The following is a 20,822-nucleotide window of genomic DNA, read 5'->3' on the forward strand; positions in this document are numbered from 1 at the left end:
CTTAGTGGCTGCCGGATAATTGCGCTCGAGTCGCGTCATAAGGAATCAACCAGATTCGGAACAATTCAGAGCAGTCACAGGCACACTGCGTGACTATAGAACCATACATAAATATTGCGTACTTTCAATATCGAACTTCCGAGCACCTCGAGACATTTATTTACAAATTATATCTGTATATATTTTGTAAATAAAATTTTTAAATATTGTAATAATTTGAAAAATCTGTATAAGAAATGTGATGGCCATACCACGGCGACAGCACGTGACCCAGACATGATAATGATTAGCGGACCCGCCACGTAGCGGCGAAGCGCAAAACCATCTTCTCGCGTTCACTTATTCCGTCGCGGATATATAAAGAGCGGCACTCAGCACCGTTCTTCGTCATAGTCGTCAGAGCCTACTCATCGACCAAGCCAGCCTTCGCAGCAGTAAACGCTGTCCATGAATCCTCTCAGCAGTCATCAACGCCGGTTCAACGCCATAGAACTCCGCAGCAGTTAACGCTGCTTCAACTGCCCGTTTCCGGGCGACTCTCCGCAACAGTCAACGCTGCGCCAACCGCCCATTTCCGGGCGTTTTCTTGCGGCAGTAAATGCCGCGGCGTCACTACTTTGCCCCGGAGGTTCCCTCGCAGCCGTAAGCGCACTATTCGCCTATACGGGCAAACTTCTTGCCGCCACAATCGCCGCGCGGTCCACGGCGCCGGACCTGAACAATAATCACACCCGATCGGTCCCTAAGGGCGCCAACCCGACTGCATCGCCACGGCCCGACAAATGGAAACGCCAAGTATCCAGTTCCACGAGGAGACGTCTTGAGGAGTTCTTTGGCGGTGTCATCGTCTGAGAGCAGCCCGCAGCGATCACCTTTTTGATCGGATTCGCCGGAGAGAGATCACACGGCTCCCGAGTGCCCGCCGACGCCAGGGCGCACTCTCTCGCTCCTCATTGGGCTGGCGACCTTAGGATCGGAGCGATCCGCAGCCAGCCAATCACCTGACGGCTGCACAAAATAGAATTTAATCCCATCCACAGGGCGGTGCCTCGAAGGGACACTCGGCGATTTTATGACGACGCGAGTTCGCAAACTGAGGGAGGACCAACCGACGATGTGTGGCTGAAACTCTCCACTGCGCATCCGAGACGCAACGGCTCGGGCACCAAGGAGCGAAGACGACAGCGGCTCCGAGAGCTAGTCGCCGCTCGCGCCGAGACTACGGATTACGGCGCGTCCACATACTCGCGGGACTCAGACATGTGGATTCCTGTATATAATCACACATACATGCAGACATACCTGTATATAGAACACAGAATACATGGCATTGTTAATAACATACACGGTCTAGTCAAATTTATTGGAGTGTGCACGCAACCTTTACCTCAATTCATTGCATGTACTTCCCCTTTTTTTCCTTTCCGCTTTGCTTAGACTAAGCTTACGCCATCGCTTTCACGTCATAATTTGCTGTTTTTCTTGGTTGCTCAAAATTTTGCATCGTTGGTTTACCACGCCGCTGGTCGAAATTGCTTTGCTCGACACTCCGCAAGGCGCACCATCGTCATTCAACCGTCATTCAACAACGCCAGCTCACAGCCAACCAGACCTTAGCCTCGCACACGCATCAGGTAACACGCAGCTCTTCCCTCTCTCTCTCTCTCTCTCTCTCTCTCTCTCTCTCTCTCTCTCTCTCTCTCTCTCTCTCTCTCTCTCTCTCTCTCTCTCTCTCTCTCTCTCTTACGTGACTCTTAACATTCATCAATTCTAGCGTCCAAGGAAACGCGCGCAAGGAACCCAAAACTAAGCATTCTAAGAGGCTACAGAAATAATTAATTTTATCTTTAAGTTTTATTTTAACGAACTTTATTACATTCTTATATAGGTGTTCATATAAATAACGACGATGATGACAATGATAATAATAGTAATTATTCCATACGTGAGTATTTAATTACTCATTTGTAAATTTATTACATTACAATCAGACAGTAATTAAAATTAATAATATTAAATCAAAATGAAACTTAAAAAGATATTAATATTTCTTTATACAGATTTATACAGATTTTTTTCAAATTATTACGATAACTACTTAAAAATTTTATTTACAAAAAATATACAGATATAATAAATAAATAATTTTTTCGAACATCTACAGTAATATAAATAATTACAAAAAAAATTTTTTTTAATAGTGGGACATTAATCGATTTCAAATTTGATTATCGACTTAATAAGAAAGGAGTAAATTTAGATTTAGCTTTGAGTAGACTATGTTGTAAGATCATTGATTTAATGACACGTAGTTCGCGATAAGTATTGTCTTGAAATTCAGAAAAGTAAAAATTATTTGACATGAAGACCCAATCTGCCGATGGAAGCCATCTATTGTCTGATTGTTTGAAAAACATATATTAGCTGTAATTATCAGTATTGTTAAATTACATTATTAATTACAAATACGAACAAATTTTTAATAAAAAAAAATATACGCGACAGGATTTGAACACGCGATCTACCTTGTACAATGCCAACGTCTTACCGACTATACTATCGCTGTAGATAAATGTAACTGCGAAATACAGGATAATGTTTGCCCTAATCATAAATTCCTTGTAATATTCTTAACTTTTAACTATTCGTAACTTTCTTTTTTTTCTAATTAAATGTAGACTTTGCCCGATGTATACAATTAAAAAAACAAAAATCATTTGTAACTCTCTTCTTCCACCAATTAAATGTAGACGTAATAGTCTAACGTTTCTTGTTATTTGAAATTCCTCCTCGTTCCTTCAACCTCTAAGAATCGCACTGGATTCTATCCTGGGTAGAGAAAAGAAATTAAAGTCTCTGATTCGAAAACGCTCCGATGGGCGCACATCTCGGAGTCGGATTCAGCGTGGATAGCACGTTGACCTGTATTCCTGAACGATAATTGTGTACTCGGCTCGTGAACTTCCGCGAGTGAAAACGATAGGAATGTCTGATGCGTCTTTCTATCCCCAACAACTCATAAAGACTTATTTGGGACATAACAACACTTATCACATAACATCACTTATTGTTAGATTTTATATTTAAATATGATTAACTAGGATTGAATTAGGTATGACAATTTCGTGACATATCTTTTTTTTTAAATTAAAACTACTATCACGTGAGTTAAAATAAAAGAAGATACAAAGATACGTACCACTTAAATTCTGTTTTCTTAAAAAATATTACCAAAAATATTACAGGTAAATTTTATTTTATTTTTTACACAAATAATACATATACACATGGATTTAATGAAATGACGCAATTTTTAATAGGAGAGAGATTATAACTTGGCACCAATTATTGACATCAAATCTTTACATACAAATAATATCATTTATTGTTGATATCATGAGTTAAGTTATCAATGTGAAAACAAATTTTTTTTTTAATTAAAGCTAGTACCACTTAGGTTAGAATAGGAAGATTCTTCAATGAAAATACAAAGATCATCACAAAGATATTAGCATTTAGATTTTATTTTTTAATTTGATCATAATTAGAATTGAGTTTGATATGGCAATAAAAAAGACTATCCAACAAATATACGTACCACTTAGGTTCTATTCTCTTTAAATAAAAGATATTGTTAGTTACATTTCATTTTTTAACTCGATACAAGTTTTTTTTTCAAACGCACCCCTTGATATCCTTTTTTTATCTTTTTTTAAAAAGCTAATTTTTTAATAATATTATGCATTTTGTAATGTTAAACATTTTTTCGTTAAGAAGCACGCCTATGCTTAATACTTTTTATATAAAAATAAACGGGAATTGAATGAGCTCGGTTGGACGAACAGCTGCTCTCTTGAGAGTCAGGCGTGGAAACGTGATCTCGAATCGAATGCACTATTTATGTCTCGGCACTGCGTCAGCGATAAAGAAACGCTATGACGTTTCGCCGTAGACGTATGTCCGTCGTTTTTTAGTAAAGAAACTTAATTCTTATTACTAGGGAAAGACTCGTGGGCCTATGAATGGGATAGAGAAAAGAGATCGAAGGAAAAGAAAATAGAAATAAAATTAAAATCTAAACATTAATTTTAATTAGTAAAAAAAAGATATAATAAAATAAAGAGAACAAACATTTATGTAGATGTGTGTATGTATGTGTAATAGTGCGGATGTTACATAAGTACAGAGGCTATCGAGTAGGATTTTTACAAGTGAGAGTGTGAATGTGTGAATCAATCTTTGATATGATAATTCTACTCGGTAATACAATTAATATTCTTTGATTAACTTGAACTGATTACATAATAAATTAAATGAAGGAAAGATTACAAAAATATGCAATAAGAAATTGTATATAATATGTACATGGTAACTGAACATTAATACATAAGCGAAGGAAGGAAATCTTGATGTTCCTTGGGAAGTGGAGTTATTAGGTCGACAGGATAGAATTCTTCTTCTTCTAGATCTTCAAAGAGGAGTTGGCCATCTCGATAGGATATTTCGAAATAGAGAATCTGGGGATAGGGCGTAGAAGTCAAGAAGGAATTCTGCATCGGAATGGATGCACGGGAGAATAACTAGGTACGATTGATTGATCGGGGCAGAAGGAGGAACAGAATTAGATGAAGTTGGTAAAGCTGGTTCAGTGGACATGTGAGGAAGCAATGATGAAGGTTGGTTGAGAGAGGATTCAAAAGCAGAAATAGTTGATCTTGATGGTTTGATTGGCTCTTTTAATATTTGTTTGACTTTTTGGTTCTGCTCTGATATTTCCGTCGAATCCAACCGCAACAATGACGACGATGGGGTCGTTTTAGTATGATTGCGTTGTCGAATTTTAGGAGCTGGCACTTCCGTTTGATTCAGTATGAGGAAAAGGATTGAAGAGAGATGTGAATGTGTGAGAGAGAGGAAAGAAAGATCAACCAGGAGCGTTGTATAGACCGGTTAAAGACCAGTTAAATAAAGCTCAGACCAGTTATATAAAGAGAAAGAAAGAAAGGAAAAGCAACCAGGAACCTTATATAGCTCAAATCAGTTATTGAGAGAGAAAAAAAAAGGAAGAGCAACCGGGAGTCTCGTATAGCTCAGACCTTTTAATAAGAGAGAGAAAGAAAAAGGAAGAGTAACCGAAAATCTGGTATAGCTCAGACCAGTTAATGAGAGAGAGAGAGAGAGAGAGAGAGAGAGAGAGAGAGAGAGAGAGAGAGGAAAGAAAAAGTAGATTTGAGTGAAATGGAGCAAAGAAAAGAAATAAAAATGTGAAATTTATAATTGAGATTGATAATTAATAAATGTAGAACTCACTGTTGATTGGCTGGGATGATTATCTCGAGCAAAAACAGAGTCTCTCGAGTTCCAGTCTCCAGAAAATTGGGATTTGGTGCACTGAATCGAAGTGTTCGAATTTTAAATGGTTGATTGAGTGGATGGGAGCTGTGACACTAATGAAAAAATACTTAGTGCTGCCGCGGCCCGGAAGGAGCCCTATTTATATGGGATGATCAGGGTCCGAATCTTGGTTGAGAGGCAATAGTGGTGGCATAAACTCTGAGATGGTGAGAGTGGATGAGAGGATGTTTACGTTAGATATCTCCTTCGCTCGTGCTTGGCACGTGCCTATGTGACAATATTCGGACTTGCGACAGCGTCAACTTGAAGAGTAATAATAATAATAATAACTCTTTGCGTATTCTTTTAACATTAAAAGTATCTTTTGTCTGCTCTCCATCGTCCATATAAGAGTCTCCTTTTTTTTTGCTCACTCTCGTTGAATTTAAAATCTAACAACTGCATATGGCATACACCTTTATGTTTCAATACTGGACATCTTAAATTTATACTTGACTTGGCTCCTGTATTGACTCTGGTTTTTTCGCCAACAAACAGAGATTCGGTTTTTTATTTGCGTTTTATCATTTGACTCTTTTACAAAGTATGTTCACTGTGTGTGTATATATATATATATATATACACAGTGGACATACTTTGTAAAAGAGTCAAACGATAAAACACACACACATATATATATATATATATATATATATATATATATCATCTTAACATTATTTTTATATTGACCGATGATGTCAGCGAGTATGTGTTGGGGTGTCTCTTATAATTATACCATACATTGTAAAATTTCAGATTTATGGAGATATTTTTTTAACTTAATTCTTTTCATTTTATTATGTTATAATAATGTTTGTTTTAATGTCATATGGGGAGTTCATATTTTTATGCTAACCGAAGAAGATTTAATAAAAGTCGAAACGTTTTGCATTTTAGCATTAGGGTTAGTTTTATATTGTGTCAATTCTCGATTGTCTTTTATTATATTAATTCTATAATGCTTTTTGATTAAAAGTAATTTTAATCATTTATAGTGCTTGTTTATTGACCTTCTTTAATTGTTATTTTTATGCTTAGCAAAGTCGAGTGGATTGTTTATGATTATTCATTAAAAGTATTGTTACAATAGTCAAAGTGGTTGCAAATCTTTCTCTTGTTTCTTACAATTTAATATTAGATATTATTAATAAAAGAAGAAATCGGTATTCTTATATAGAGAAAATTATGTTATTTGCTTTTTAGGAAAGAAAAGAATCATGGAGTCCATTAGACGTAACAATAAGTATATTTAATATATTCCTTAACTTAATATACATGTTTAGTAACAATTTTTTGTGAAAATAATATCAAGCGCCCCTATATTTGATACGCTTTTTCTACCTTTTTTAAAAAGACAATTTTTTTAATGCTATCATGCATTTCGTAGTGTTAAGTATCTTTTCGTGTTTGATTTGAAAAGCCCCTGTGCTTAACATCTTTTATATAACAAATATAATTGATATTTTCTTTATATAGACAATACTTTTGTTAAATATAAGTAGATTTAATATATTGCTTAACTTAATATACATATTTAATTTCAATTTTTTGTAAAAATAGTATATAAATATCTTTAGCATCTTTAGGCCATTGCTTCTTTATAACTTGCGCATCATGAATTTCAATCCAAGTTCTAAATGTTCCTTCTTTATACATGATTCATATTATGATCTTTTTTGATCAAGTTCCATCGTGAAAAGTAGCATTTATAACCTTATATGTTTGTCCAGTTATTAGTATTTAGTAAATTAGTTATTAGTATTTTGTCGATGCACACAAATTGAATTTGTGTCGTATTATTACCAATTTTCCATCCTGTAAAGAAAATGACATTAAATGGATAATAAGTCTTTCCTTTGTTAAAACTAATTCATTTTTAAATAATATTTCATTTCTTTCACAACATTCCCATGATTTGTCAAACGATTAACACTAATTTGATGTAAATGTACTTTTTAGAAGATCATTAAGATTACAACTTTTCTTTTTCATATTGTTAATAGAAATTGAAAGAATGGTGTTAATATCAGTAATAACTTTTGTATCGCCACATGAATTGCATCGATAATTTGCAATAACTTGCTCTATTAAATTTTTTATATAATCATATTTTGTACAGAGAGCTGTAAGAAATTCGAATGCATCTCGTTTAATAGCAATCGAAAAATTCTCCTAAAAATTTTCATATCCAAATTGTTCATTCCATATTCATGTTGATGTGCAAGTAAATTTAATACATCCAGTTTATCGTAATTTAATAATTGTTGTCTGATAACATGTAAGTGCAATAAATGTTGTAATACTGCATTTGCATAATATGAAATCTCGTCTATATTTTGAAAGTCATAGATAACCCAATTAGTACCTTTTGAGAGAGCGTATCTGAGAGTAGTACCTTTTGAGCTGACTCTTGAACGGAAATAATTGTTTTCAATAATATCCATGGAACATCTTTAACTTTACGATAACGCTCCTTCGAAACAGTAATAATTTCTGATTCTGGATTATATATTCGTTTTAGCCGATTATATTCTATAATAGATTTTTCACAAACAAATATAGATAAAGGGTCAAATTATTAATTAATAATTAATTAAATGCAATCCATCTAGAGACGTCACTTGAAATAAGACAATATAAACCTGTTCGTAATTAAATATGGAATTACCTATATCGATAACAGCATTTTGCAAACTTAATTCCTAGTTTCTATGAATGGTGATGCCATAATTCAAGGATAATGGAAATTGTTTTCTAATGACATATGCTCTATCCATCACTTGGAACTTAACACTTACTCTTTCAATAAAATATTTCAAAGACTTTTACCAGACCAAAGGTAAAAGAAATTTTACCTTTTCTATATGGTCAGTAATTATATCCTGAACAATTGAAATGACTGTAGCTATTGTACCATTTACAAGGTCCAAAGTAGCATCAATGTTGCATCTTATCATAATTTTCGTTCTCATTTTAATTATAATTTGTTTTGAAAGCCCAGCTGTTCCAATATTGTCATCATCATTACCTGTTAATATCTTTGTTACTCTTTTTTTTTTATATATGGAACGCAATCAATTGTATCTTCAGTTATTAATAATATTTCTTTTGAAGCAATACGATTTAACAATGCAATATTAAGAACGTCACACATGTGACAAGGCAATAAACAAACAATATCAAATGGCAAATTATTAATAAAATCACACAATTTGTTTACTCTTGCTTCGAAAGACTCATTTTTAAAGAAGATTTTTCTTTTTTCGAGAATTTCACAATCAGATTTTAATAAAACTAACACGAATTCTCGAAAGCAATTCACGATTCGTTTCTTTGTTGATGCATTATTGATCGTCAATTAATCAAATCACATAAAGTAATCCATAGATTAGTAGCATTTAAAGAACCAAGATATTTATGAATTTTCTCATCTGATAAATATATAAAAGCAAGATCTTCATGTACAGGAGGTAATTAAAGCAAATTTCTAAATAAAAAAACAAGCTTTTGACCAATCATCGTCACAATCAATAATATCGAATATTTCAGACAGTCGTAAATGTATATATTAGGTGTACAAAAAAGTTCTGAGCTTTAGATTTCATACAATCGAAATAACAATTTAAATTTTATATATCTTCCGGCCCTTTTGCAGTTTTAAAGCGTTGACATTTGACCTTCTAAAATGCCATAAGGTTTGGCGTTTGATGCACATAACCTCAAAAATCAGTAGTGTTCACGATGGCAATAACAAAAGAGCATATTCAATTTTCCATCCACTTCGCGTTTCATCTGAAGAAAAATGCTGCTGAAGCCACTGCAATGATTTGTGCTGCATATGGAGAGAACGCTGTAAGTCATACTACATGTAAAAGATGGTATCAAAAATTTCGCCAAGGAGATTTCAGTCTTGAAGATGAACCGCGTGCTGGACGCCCTCAAAAGATTGAAACGGACGAATTGCAAGCACTGCTGGATATAAACTCTGCGCAAACTGAAAAGGAGTTTGCAGAACAGCTTGGCGTTACGCAACAAACCATTTCCGTACGTTTACACACAATGGGAAAGGTTCAGAAAGAAGGCAGATGGGTTCCGCATGAATTGTCCGAAGATAACAAAAATCGTCGCACTGCACTCACTTTGCTTTCAAAGTTCCGGAAAAAAGATTTTCTGCACAAAATCATTACAGGCGATGAAAAGTGGATTCTTTATGATAACCCTAAACGTAGAAAATCATGGATTGACTCTGGTCAACCTTCGACATCGACGCCAAAACCCAATATCCACGCCAAGAAAGTTTTGCTCTGTATCTGGTGGGATTGGAAAGGTGTGTTGTATTATGAGTTGTTACAACCGGGTGAAACAATCACGGCAGATCACTACCAACAACAATTGACCAATTTGAGCGATGCATTAGAAGAAAAGAGGCCATTTACTGGCCAAGGACGTCGTAAAGTGATCTTGCTTCATGACAATGCTCGACCATATGTTGCGAAAGCGATTCAGGACCATATCTTTGCGTTAGGCTGGGAATTTCTTCCGCACGCGGCGTATAGCCCAGACATAGCGCCTTCCGATTACTACCTATTCCGGTCACTGCAGCATCATTTGGCTGATACACATTTTGTGAGATTTGAAGAGATACGAAAATGCATTGATGACTTTATCGCTTTGAAGCCGGTGAGGAATATCGTCAAGGAATTCGCAAGCTACCCGAAAGATGGCAAAAGGTCGTTGATGCAAACGGGGAGTATTTCGCTGATTAATATTTTTTTGTTTGTTTTTGAATAAAGATTGAATTTTACAAAAAAAAGCTCAGAACTTTTTTGTACACCTAATATATTAAAATCAAATTCGATATCATTGACATTTCATCAATTATTATAAGAACAACATTTTTGAGATCAGTTTGTATAACTTTCAAAACGTGATGAGATAATTGTTTATATTATATTTAGAAGTATGACTATGTTCAACAAATAACTGCAATAATCTGTGAACTGTTTATTGTACCTCTCGGTGCAACAAGGAAAAAATATGGGATTCGATCCGCCTGAAAGGTTGAAACCCACGAGGAGCATTAGTAGGAGTACACGAAAAACTTGCAATAATATTCACTATTCTTGTAAATGTCCTTTATTTTCCCCGTTATTACAGATTATATTTCTTAAAATAATTAACTTTTCGTAGATAATATATTACATTTCCGCACTCGCGTTAAAGTGTAATTTCAATCGCGGATCGAAACGATATGTCAGAAATTTAGAAACGAACTCCCGCGACTAGTCAGCTGTTTTTATAATATCCGCGGTTTCGAATAGCTTCGCGCTAAAATCCTCATTCGGACCATGTATGGTAAAATGCAGCGAGCGACCTTCATTCGCACGCTGTTCAGGAATTCGCAAACTTGCATTTCCGGCGTAGCACGAACTCATTGCTATGCCGAAATGCAAGATTTATCGTAATAGTTATTCGGGCTACAACATGTCAAATCTATATTAAATGCTGCTATAGGTACTATTACTGCAGTATCTTTGTTAAGATTTTGTTTTTCAATACTTAATTGTTTTAATCAAGAAACTTTTGTCAATACCTCCTTTTTCACTAACGTATAATCGTAGTAAAACGTCTCTATCTCCGCGTCGCTCGGTTTTTTGCAGGATAGCGTCGGTCGGATATGGTCAGGATTCGGTACGAAAAATAAAATATCGTGTCTCTTTATATATCTAGGTTTATATTTACAATGCCGACTGGCTGTGGTTTTTGTATGTACAGTATTTACATGTACCTTTTGGTATTTCGCCGTTGGTACAGCGAAAAGACGCGCGGTTTTTAAGTATTATATACTCGCTCGGCTCGCGGTCGGTTCTCCGAATTCGGCGCGTTCCTCGATAGGCGCGGCGCGGGCGCGAAGATGCGCGGGGAGTTCGGCCGTCTTGTTTTGACGGATCAGCTGTGTGTAGTGCTATGACGGATCAGCTGTGTGTAATGCTATGACGGCTCGAATGCAGGAAGCTCCTTGCTTCTCGATCGTCAGAGGAAAATGTGCACAAGGGCTTTCTTTGTGGAGCCCAGGTTGAGAAGCTTCTCAATCTGTGAATACTTGTGCGCTGGTGGATTTAGAGGAGCGATCGGCCAGAAGCTCCTGGCACGATAGGTAGCACCCTAGATCGCTTTTGGAGATGATTGGGAATATCGAGAGCAGTATCGGACTGGTTACTGTCTCGCCGGAGATAGGTCTCGATTATCTCCCGGAATCGCCTAATATACCCGAGCCGGCCATCGGTCGGGAGTCGTCGGGTACGGATCGGCCGAACTCGGGTCGGGGTAGTTCCGGGGGATGTCTTTGTCAGAATCCTCGCGATATTTCGCCGAACGCGCTCGGGAATTCCGCGAGGATGTTCGGTGGCGCGGTCGGTAGCGGGGCCGGCGGCGGTGGCCTTATCGTGTGCGTGTTGTTCCACGCGGCGCGCACGTGAAGCCGCGTGATCTTCGGTTTGCCGCGTCCGCTGTTCGACGGGCTTTTCGCGACGGTGGGATCGCGGAAGGATCGGCGCCCCGACGGTTGATCGGTCGGGGACGTATTAACATTGTTAATAATTGAGGGGGGTGAGTCGGGTGTCGTTATAGTAGTAATGATTTATCTACGTAATAGTATTAATAACTCTATCAAATACTCTTTGTTACGTCCGGGGGACTTTACGAATTCTTCTCTTTCGGAGAAAGATAATGGCTGCTAATCGGGAAACGAAGCGCCTCGAATGATCTAGAAGGATCCTAAACAAATATACAAAAATTCCTCTCGAGATACGTTTCGCTGTCAAGAAAATAATTCTTTGTGAAAGACAGCTTTGTCGGCGCCGAAAGATTTATAACATACTAATAAAATTCGAAATATTAACAAAATTAAATTCTTGACGGATGAGAAACGCGTCGGATCATTCGAGGGCACTCCCCAAACTGGTGGGGAAACTAAGAAAACGCCAATTAAGAAAAAGCGATTAGCAGCCGTTGCTGGGCACACCAATGAATAACTGAGGGTGTGGAATGGCGGATGGAATTTTCATTAACTAATTTCGTCATTCGCTAAAAACAACACGATCCACAGAACACATGTTTCCCTCCTTCCTCTATACTCGCAATTTTTCTAAACTATCATTCGACAGCCAACGCGGAAATTCATCACATCCTCAAATATTCCCACTCTTTCGGAACCCTTTATAAATCGCGACTTGGAGCGGATCGCTCTCTCTTCTCTTCGCTCCACACCAAGGACGGGACCATTCAAGCTGTTACCGAAAAATTTCTAGTTAGAGTCTGTGCTAGAATGCGAACTTCATTTTTTCGTATGATTCACGATCCAGCTAAGGCATCACAGATCTTGTCTACCACCTGCACCCCGCCACAGCAAAAGTAAGTCCATCCTCATCGTTCTTTTCCGCGATTGACTGGCTTGGTTCGCGATTTTGATTTAATTGTTTCTTTAAATCACTTCAACATTCCAAATTGGCAAGCCACCGATTGACTCAGTGAAGCTGCCTCCCCTGATTCCTCAACATTCCAACTTGGCAAGCCGCCGATTGACTCGGTGAAGCTGCCCAACCATGATTCCTCAATTCTTTCACCTCTCTCAACTCATTCACTCTCTCTCACCAACTCTTAAATTTATCATAGTGAACCAAACGAAAGTCATCCCGAATAAGCAAACGAAGCGGGCATTGCGACACCGTCGGGAGAAGCTAAACAAACGGATTCGTCGCGGAATCGAACACGCCGAGAAACTCACGGAGCGGTTAATCGAGATAGAACCGAGACTTGCTAACATTTCTTTACAAGAATACGCCACCGCCCTCCGCTCCGCGGCTGAATTTGAACAGCAATGCATTCCAGATAACTTCGACGTGGAGAAGTTCTATCATCTCATCTGCCAATTTCCTCGCTCTCCCACTCATCCACTACCGGGAATCTTTTATAAGAGAACCTTTTATAAAGGAACCTTTTATAAAGAGAAAATTTAAGCTCGACAACCAGTTTTGAGAGCAAATCTCAAAACATCAACTCCACGATACTATCCCGATGTACATTTCCCGCGATCCTCTTCCCTATCTCGTCCCCGTAAAAGCTTTCCGCAACGCTCACTCTAATCCTTCGCCACACCTTCAATCCGATCCCATTGACATGCTCGCAATAAACAACTTTTTGCCCCAATTAGAGTAATTGGGAATTTAGAGACCGGATTTTTAATTATATAAGTTTTGTAAACGAAAGTTTAAACCGGATTTTCAATTATATAAAATTTTGTGTATAAACCTTTTGCAAACAATAATTTTCCATATTCAAATGTAGAGAGCGGATTTTCAATTACATAAAGTTCTGCGTAAGGAAGTTTGTAAACAATAATTTTCCACATTCAAAGGTACACTTTAACATTTGTGCTACTTCGTACGAGTAAAATCTTGCATCGCTTTACTAGTTTCAACATTTTGAACACCTATTGGATGTCTATCTGAATAATGATTATTTATTAAAGATTATCTATTAAAAATGGATAAAATATGTCTGTAGAATCTTTATCAAGAATTTCAATTTCCTTTATAGCTTATTTCCATAACTTTTGACTTTTTTGTATCTGATTAACATCTAATCATTTAATAGTTATATTCGTATCAGTTCCACATAAAGGAATATCTAGCAATGTATCAGCAGCTTCAAAAGTTTCACATTTTAATTATTATTCGTGAATCGCAAAGCAATATTCCAAAGATACCCAGTGAAAACAACTTAGTCAAAATGATGTCAATATGACATCAAAAACTGTTGTTTGGTGTCAAGGAAATAATTCAATACGACGAAAAATTAATACTATGTAGATTGAGATTATGCGCGATAAAATTATAGAAAAACATGGAAATGAATATTTAAATTATAATTCTAGTATTATGGAGGAAAAACTCAAATATAACTCCCAGAATTCCCAAATAAGAAGGAGAATGTACGTCACGGCGGGGCCCGACCACGAACCAGTCGTGAAAACTTGTAATTATTTTGCGAAAAAATACCACCTTAGTCAGGAATCGAACCTGGATCTCCTGCCCTTATCGGGCAGGCATCTTATCCCTTCGATCACCGAGGCATGTGATGATATCTTTATGACAACTATAAGCTGACATTTTTTACTTGGTTATGGCGACTAGGTTGACTTTTACAGAAACAGTCGGTCAAACGTCGATTTTACAAATCGACTTCAAGTCGACAATTAGTCGGCAAATAGTTGTTTGTGCTGTGTAGGAAACTACTTTATATTATATATACTATAGATTTTCAGTATTTGCATTGAAATACAGCCTGTAATAGTCTATAATAAATTAAATAACAATGTCACATTCACTGAGAAACATCGGTTAACCTAATTTAACTTTAATTATTTACAATAGATTGTGGGCCTACAGAATCAAATAAATATGCAATAAGCAAATACGAATAATACTACTAAATATACTCGTACTTACTGATCTTTTATCCATATTTCCTGTTTTTATGTTTATGACGCTTTATAAACACTTAAAACTACATTATATTGTACGTTTTGTTAGCAGATAACAATGGCCGCTTTCAATATGGCCGCTGTTTGGATTATTAGTACACACACACACACACACATATATATATATATATATATATATATAAATTTTTAATGTGCATAGAATATTGAAAACACAGCCTATAATAATTAATAATAAATTGAACAACAATTTCACTTTATCTTGTAAGTACGTAAACATAATTAACTTTTAACGTAATTAACGCTTAACGTAATTTAACTTCATCATTTATAATAGTGAACTCATAATGCCAGATAAATATGCAATATGTGTAGCTAATATGTGCAGCAAATGTATAGAGTGTACATAAGATATGACTTATATCTAATCTCAAAGAATTGCATTAAAAGTAAAAATGAGAGAACTTTAAAAGAAAAAAATATAAAAAAATCTACACAGATTATATACATTTAATGGCACTAAACAGCTTCTTGTGAGAATATTATAACTGTTCCGTTAGTAATGCTAGTATTGAAAATCTAGATTAATAGAATGCAATTAGAGTATTCTGACATAAAAAATTTAAATTGCTTTCATATAAAAGGTTCATTAAGATTTTTCTAATAATTATTAATTCGCGTTTTATATAAGCGATAAAACTATTGTGATTGTGCGCATTTATGTGCGTGCGTGCGTGCGTGCGTGCGTGCGTGCGTGCGTGCGTGCGTGCGTGCGTGCGTGCGTGCGTGCGTGCGTGCGTGCGTGCGTGCGTGCGTGCGTGCGTGCGTGCGTGCGTGCGTGCGTGCGTGCGTGCGTGCGTGCGTGCGTGCGTGCGTGCGTGCGTGCGTGCGTGCGTGCGTGTGTATGTGAATCTAATATATTTTTGTCTTTATTTTACCTGTATTCTCAATTTATATCCACTTATTTTTATATCTAAAAAGTAAATTCATTTTCTACAGGAATGAATTCAAGACTAATGTACATTTCTATTAATGTAGATTAATTTTGATATTGGTTTAACTTTCTTTTTGTTTTTTTTTTAGTTCTAAGAATTAAAAAAAGATAAAAAATAAATTAAATTGAGATTAATCTACATTAGTAGACATGACTGTTAGCTTTATTTCTGTACAGAATAATTGTTTAATCAAATTGATATCAAACAAACATCATAGTAACAGTCAGAATCACTATCAAGGTATGGGATATTTTGCAGTTATGTAGCCATCATTTTAATCACTCTTTTTGACATCATATTTCTGATCAATTTGATGACACATCGACGTCACTTTTTGACCAAGTTATTTTCACTGAGCTCGCTAACAATTTGCTTTTATTATTTTTACTATCAAGGAATCAGATAATTCACATTTTTTGCTTTATTCATATACTTAGTAACATAAAAAGTAAGCGAATGATTTTTCACCCATAAATTGTATATTCATATTTATTTTCCACGCAGTACAAAGGATAGGATTATAATCATTTATACCAATTTCGATATCAGTTCGAGGAAGGTCATAAAGTCTACTTTTATGTTTTAATTGTTTCCTACCTGTTATTGAACTTACGACATCTCTCATAACAAATGTTTCCGTGATAAGACGAGGAAAACCGAAACGACATATATGAACAACTTTACGTCCTACTTTCTTAGAACGAAGACGATAATTGTTATGTTTGTGTTATTGATATGTATTGATTCTGTATAATAATGGTGACGTCTGTATAATAATGGTGAAATATTTTTATTCAGCAATTTACAAGTTATATGTTGTAAAATAAATGAAGATATTTCTTCTGGAGAAGATTCACCTATAATTGATGAATTTTTAAGAGAGATTATAAATGAAGATTATAAATGAAAATGTTGGATACCTCTACTTTGATATTCTCGTTGCCAGAAGTAATGTATTACTTCTCCGATCGGATGATCCTTCGAACAAATAAAATCAAGCATTGCCCGAAATTTATTGTTCAGAAATCTCGATGTTGATACAGGATCTCTAGCAAAGAGAACACTGGTGGAGAGAAACAAAGAAGACTCATTAGATCATTCATTTACTTCACTAATTATTCACCTAATTCATTCCACATATGTTCGCTCGAATATTAGAAAGCATGTTGCAGGACTATAATGTTGCGTCATACAATTTAAATCATTTCTTGGTTTACGCCAATATTGTTACATATTTCTTAAAGTAGGAAAACTAGTATTCAAATCAGATTTTAATAAATTGTTTTGTAATACCTTTAAATTTTTCTGAAGCCCTGTAAATCTCGCAAATTAGATTCAATTTATGATAAATATCACTTAGTCCGATCTGCATCCATCGAATGAGAGACATCGCTCTGGAGTACCGGTCGTGAGGATTCGAGAGAATATACATATACATGTATATTGTAATATGTATATATGTGTATATATTGTATTGTTGTTCTAAACACATTATTGCGATAAATATCATTACATGCTTTGTGGTCGAAAGGATAAGATACCTGCCCGGTAAGCAGGAGATCCAAGTTCGATTCCTGGCTGAGGTAATATTTTTTGCAAAATAATTACGAATTTTCACGACTGGTTTGTGGTCGGGCTCCGCCGAGACGCATACCCTCCCTTCTTAGTTGACATATATTTGCATTATTTAATAAATAAAATAAATATTGTTGATTTAATTTATATTTATATTATTTATATTTTATTGTGGATATTTAAATTTCAAATATTCCTTTAATATATTTATATTATATATTCATGATTATGAAGTTTAATCGATCTCGTTTGATATTGTCCATTAACACTAAAAGGATATAAATCTGGAAAACACAATAGATCTAAATCTTTTTCACAATTATCTAATGGCAAATTTTGAATTTTTAACATTTGTTACAAATTGATAGCAGATTCACGCGTTTTTTTTCATATAAAAGATATTATAAATAGTATATTGATCATAATAACCATCACTGTCATCAATGATTTGAGTTAACACTGCTTTGTTTGCTGATTATTTAAAATAATTTCAACGTTATTGTTCATTTCTTCCATTGAATTTTATCGACTCAATAATTTGTGGTCGTCATCCAAAACAAATTCATTATTTTCCATTTTTTGCATTCGAAATTCTGGACTATTCAATTTTTCTAAACTTAATGCATCATGAGTTTCTGGCAGTATAATATGATTATAAAGAGGATTATTATGCTTTAACCATGTTAAAGCAAATATCAAATATCAAATATTTTTCTAGCATTTACCATTTCTTCCCAAATAATTTTAGATTTTGTCGGAATGACCCAAACTAAAATGTACAATTCATGATGTTTATTGAATTGGTATTCTTACATAATTTATTCAATATTTTTTGTAAAGATAGTGATAAATGAAAAATCCTATCTTACTTTTTGTATCATTTGCCTATGAGGTAATTTTTTACTAATAACAGTTCCCATTTTAACAACAGTTTGAAATGCTTTAGCTCTTTGCATGAGAATTTTTGCGAATGTGTTAAGAGATGCTATTACATCAGGTACATCATGTACAATGAGATTATTTAAAACGCAATATGCAGGCATTAACCCGTTCCGAAATTTGCGTTCACAATGATCGCATATATAATACTTTGTTCCTTTATATATGCCATTAAATCTCTCCAAATTGGATTATTTATTTGTACTTTAAATTTATTAATTACATTTTTTTTGTAACAAAGTCTTTCTTATATGATATACAAACATATCGAGGTGTGGAGCGCTTAGTTAAAACTTTAAATGCGTTATATTTATAAATAATATCCTCATCACTCAAAGTGGTATCAGTATACTGATGTCTATACATACGATTTGCTGTTTCTTGTGCCAAAGATTTATAATTTGATTTAATATATTTAAATCAGCAAATGTTAAAGCTTTCTCTAAATTTAACATTTTTTTATAGAAATTTGTCATGAGATAAACTAAATGTTTAAAATATCTGACTATTGGGAAATAAGGTGATAACAATTGAACAGAAAGAAACATTGCTTTGCAAAGAGTTGTGTCAATGTAACAAATATGTGTGTGACCCAATTTCGTACTCGAACTCTTTTTTATTGTATTTATGAATTTTCTGTAATAATTCCTGTAGTTTCTTTCGAAAGTACATGTTCTTATCGTTCGGAGGAAATGTTTCATAACGATCAATTAGAAGTGGATCATTAGTTTTATATAATTCGTTGCATGATTTTTTGATTTGTCCTTTTATCAAAGATAATAAATTTATATTTTGATCTTTTAAGACATATTGTAATAAAGTAATATTACGATACGTAGAATCGATAAAATAATTTTCAGAAGTTGTATGTCTCAATTTACCACAAAATGCACCTAATTATCAGTAATTGTTTTACATTTAATAGCAAGACTGAAGCACACTTCTAACATCTTTTTTAGTAAAGTTAATATTTTATACATATATATATTGCGAATATAATTGTCTCGAATACGACAACGTATTTTTTTAGCTTCTAATCGTTTTTTAACGTAATTTTTAATATCAAGTTTATCATAAATGTCTTCAATTGTTTTAGGATTATGAAATTTTGTATAATTTCGTAACCAAAACTTTTCATATTTTCTAATAATATTTTTGGCATATCGCAATTATTTCTAATAAATCTGAATTTTACCTATTGTTTCTCGTTTGTATATATAATCACTTACGATTATATTAGGTGTACAAAAAAGTTCTGAGCTTTTTTTTGTAAAATTCAATCTTTATTCAAAAACAAACAAAAAAATATTAATCAGCGAAATATTCCCCGTTTGCATCAACGACCTTTTGCCATTTTTCGGGTAGCTTGCGAATTCCTTAACGATAGAAGCTCACCGGCTTCGAAGCGATAAAATCATCAATGCATTTTCGTATCTCTTCAAATCTCACGAAATGTGTATCAGCCAAATGATGCTGCAGCGACCGGAATAGGTAGTCGGAAGCCGCCATGTCTGGGCTATACGCCGCGTGCGGGAGAAATTCCCAGCCTAACGCAAAGATATGGTCCTGAGTCGCTTTCGCATGTGGTCGAGCATTGCCATGAAGCAAGATCACTTTACGACGTCCTTGGCCAGTAAATGGCCTCTTTTCTTCTAATGCATCGCTCAAATTGGTCAATTGTTGTTGGTAGTGGTCTGCCGTGATTGTTTCATCCGGTTGTAACAACTCGTAATACAACACACCTTTCCAATCCCATCAGATACAGAGCAAAACCTTTTTGGCGTGGATATTGGGCTTTGGTGTCGATGTCGAAGGTTGACCAGGGTCAACCCATGATTTTCTACGTTTAGGGTTATCATAAAGAATCCACTTTTCATCGTCTGTAATGATTTTGTGCAGAAAATCTTTTTTCCGGAACTTTGAAAGCAAAATGAGTGCAGTGTCACGCCGACGATTTTTGTTGTCTTCGGACAATTCATGCGGAACCCAACTGCCTTCCTTCTGAACCTTTCCTATCGTATGTAAACGTACGGAAATGGTTTGCTGAGTAACGCCAAGCTGTTCTGCAAGCTCCTTTTCAGTTTGCGCAGAGTTTATATCCAGCAGTGCTTGCAATTCGTCCATTTCAATCTTTTGAGGGCGTCCAGCACGCGATTCATCTTCAAGACTGAAATCTCCTTGGCGAAATTTTTGATACCATCTTTTACATGTAGTATGACTTACAGCGTTCTCTCCATATGCAGCACAAATCATTGCAGTGGCTTCAGCAGCATTTTTCTTCAGATGAAACGCGAAGTGGATGGAAAATCGAATATGCTCTTTTGTTATTGCCATCGTGAACACTACTGATTTTTGAGATTATGTGCATCAAACATCAAATCATATGGCATTTTAGAAGGCCAAATGTTAACGCTTTA

General features: G+C 35.2%; 1 protein-coding gene, 1 long non-coding RNA gene and 3 pseudogenes across 11 annotated transcripts in view; 2 read left to right on the plus strand and 3 right to left on the minus strand.

Moving 5' to 3' along the window:
- LOC105432862 (uncharacterized) overlaps positions 1-20,822 on the plus strand; it is a 552,262-nt gene that overhangs the window by 451,212 nt on the left and 80,228 nt on the right. The window lies entirely within an intron of this gene.
- Positions 1-20,822, plus strand: part of LOC148934825 (uncharacterized) — a 43,238-nt gene that overhangs the window by 16,854 nt on the left and 5,562 nt on the right. The gene's annotated exons all lie outside the window — the stretch shown is intronic.
- Positions 5,757-17,281, minus strand: LOC148934827 (uncharacterized; annotated as a pseudogene). The gene is made up of 3 exons (XR_016140885.1): positions 17,248-17,281; positions 14,904-17,204; positions 5,757-7,209 (listed from the first exon to the last, which is right to left on the minus strand). The product of XR_016140885.1 is annotated as an uncharacterized LOC148934827 (transcript).
- On the minus strand, positions 7,724-8,548 carry LOC148934828 (ATP-dependent DNA helicase PIF1-like; annotated as a pseudogene).
- On the minus strand, positions 17,674-19,574 carry LOC148934829 (uncharacterized; annotated as a pseudogene).

This window comes from Pogonomyrmex barbatus, unplaced genomic scaffold, assembly GCF_055798465.1.
Source record: "Pogonomyrmex barbatus isolate J1 unplaced genomic scaffold, ASM5579846v1 scaffold7, whole genome shotgun sequence".
NCBI lineage: Eukaryota > Metazoa > Arthropoda > Insecta > Hymenoptera > Formicidae > Pogonomyrmex > Pogonomyrmex barbatus.